At 47.5% G+C, this 2847-nt stretch overlaps 1 pseudogene; it reads left to right on the forward strand.

The window, feature by feature from the left end:
• The first annotated feature begins 498 nt into the window (after positions 1–498).
• LOC122707743 lies at positions 499–2563 on the forward strand (annotated as a pseudogene).
• Positions 2564–2847: the final 284 nt, after the last annotated feature.

A 2847-nucleotide genomic window follows, 5' to 3' on the forward strand; every position in this document is an offset into this window, starting at 1 on the left:
CTGGAGGTGGCCGCGGGCACATGGAGCCAATGGACACACTTCTCAGCAGCTTTCCCACAGCCTCAGAATGTCATGGGGACGAAACACCCACCAGCTTGCCTTTCTAAAATGACCCATTTCCCCAGTCCTGACTTACTTTTCTTTTTCTTTTTACGAGAATCTATGGGACCTTCTCTTAAAAGGTACCCAAAAGGCAACTTCTCTTGTCAGAATTCATCTCTGGCTTGGGTGGCAGAGGCCCTGGAGCATCTTGGAGGCATTCTCAGGAGAGGGGGGTGGTCCCCCCAACCCATCTCAGTCCCACGTCACATCTCACAGTCCCCCAGCAGCGTCAGACTCTAGGCAACAAGCCACACAGACCTAGACTGCCAGGGGCTCAGACAACATTTCTGTAGAAATAAACATTGTGGGCCCATCAAGAGGGAGACCTTGGCTGTTTCCTGTGTTCTAGCTCTCATTGCGGCAGCACCCATGGCAGCCCTGGTGGATGCAGGAGCGATGGCAGTGACCGATATAGCTCGCCAGGTGGGTAGAGGTTGCTGAACGGTCCCCCTGGCTGGACATGTGGGGTTTGACAGCTTGCCCAATCAGCTGGTGAATAAGTCAGTCAGCCAGGGCTTCTGCTTCAACATCCTGTGCATTGGAGAGACAGGTTTGGGCAAGTCCACCCTCATGGACACCCTGTTCAACACCAAGGTCGAGGGGGAGCCAGCCACCCACACACAGCCGGGAATCCAGCTCCGGTCCGATACCTCTGACCTTCAAGAGAGCAACATGCGGCTAAAGCTGACAGTTGTTAACATGGTGGGCTTTGGGGACCAGATCAACAAGGAGGACAGCTACAAGTCCATGGTGGAATTCATCGATGCCCAGTTTGAGGCCTACCTGTAGTAGGAGCTGAAGAGATGCAGGGTACTCCACACCTACCATGACTCTCGCATCCTCGCCTGCTTGTACCTCATCACCCACATGGGTCATTCCTTGACGTCTCTGGGCCTAGTGACTATGAAGAACCTGGACAGGAAGATGAACATCAGCTCCATCATCGTCAAATCAGATGCCATTTCTAAGAGTGAGCTAACCAAGTTCAAAATCAAAATCACCAGCGAGCTTGTCAGCAACAGAGTCCAGATCTACCAATTCCCTACAGATGACAAGTTAGCAGCAGAGATCAATAGAACCATAAATGCCCACCTGCCGTTTGCTGTCATGGGCAGCACAAAAGAACTGAAGATAGGTAACAAGATGATGAAAATGTGGCAGTATCCCTGGGGCGCAAGCTGAAAATGAAGCCCACTGTGACTTTGTGAAGCTGCGGGAGATGCTGATCTGAGTCAACATGGAGGATCTCCGAGAGCAGACCCACGGCCTGCACTATGAGCGGTACCACCGCTGTAAGCTGGAGGAGATGGGCTTCAAGGACACCGACCCTGACAGAAAACCATTCAGTTTACAGGAGACGTATGAGGTCAAAAGGAACAAGTTCGTAGAGGAGCTCCAAAAAAAAGAAGAGGAGATGAGACAGATTTTCGTCCAGAGAGTCAAAGAGAAAAAAGCTGGAAAAAAAAAAAGCTGAACTTCAAGAGGCAGAGAAAGAGCTGCATGACAAGTTTGACCATCTGAAGAAACTACACCAGGATGGGAAGAAGCTAGAGAATAAGAAGAAATCCCTGGATGACGAAGTGAACACTTTGAAACAGAGGAAGACGGCTGCCGAGCTGCTCCAGTTTCAGGGCTCCCAGGCTGGAGGCTCACAGACTGAAAAGAGACAAAGAGAAGAAAAACTTTTTTTAATCTTGTCTTCAGCAGCTGCACTAAGTCTAAATGAAAAGACTACCATTATAGAAGAGTTAGGGTTCCATATTGTCTCAAACCAGAAACCAACCAATACGCTCTCCCTCCAAATTGTGCGCGTGTGTTCGAGTGCATGCACACACACACACACACACACTCTCTTAACAAGTCTTCAAGTGTCCAGGCAAGAAGCTCTCTCCAAACTTACATGGTATTTTAAATGAAAGTGTCTTGTCCTAATCTAACAAGGCAGGAAAAGATCCATCTGAGCTGGAGAATGGACTCAATGTAACCTGAGAGAGACAACTGCAGGATGACTCACCCAAGTGTAAGTGACTGCCGCAGGAGAGCTCAGCTGTGGGTGTGAAAGTACTGTTTGCAAGTTTTTCATCTGAGTTTTCTGTTTTTCTTTTTAAACTCCAGTTCTCTGGTTCAGTGGGTCAATTGTCTACAGCCACTATTAAACATTTCTGAGTATGGATGAGAAAGTCAAGCAACATTCATATCTTCTTCAGCATTCACAGACCTTCTGCAGACCCCCTCAGCAAGCAGGGTGAGTGGATCTACTAACATTCAGGTGGAGAAAGGAAAGGAGAGATGGGGGAGTTTAAGCTTAGTGAGAGCAAAATTACTCCATTCAGTCTTCCAAGGCCGTTTGGGGTTTTGAGAGAGGTTTCTGCTCAGTGTGGGACCTGGAGGGAGAGCTTTGATGTTGATAAATCTGTCTTGAATCCATTGATTTAACTTGCATTGAAATACCATTTGAGTGTGCCCATCCCCATATAACCCTATGACCATTGCCATTCTACTGTCCCGTGTCTCCTGAGACACCCTATTTGCATGTTTTCCAGAATCTGTGTTCATTCTTCCTTTCTTCTCCTTTGTTCTTTTTGCTCAGAAATATGACCAGTCGTTGCTCCTCTGAGGCTTTCTTTCGCCAGGAGAAACAACCCCAAACCAGCACCGTTTAGCTTAATATCTTTCTAATGTCCATGTCAATTTTCAATAAAATTCAAAGAAATGCTCAAAAAAAAAAAAAAAAAAGGGAGATCC

Source organism: Cervus elaphus, chromosome 14 (genome assembly GCF_910594005.1).
Source record: "Cervus elaphus chromosome 14, mCerEla1.1, whole genome shotgun sequence".
NCBI lineage: Eukaryota > Metazoa > Chordata > Mammalia > Artiodactyla > Cervidae > Cervus > Cervus elaphus.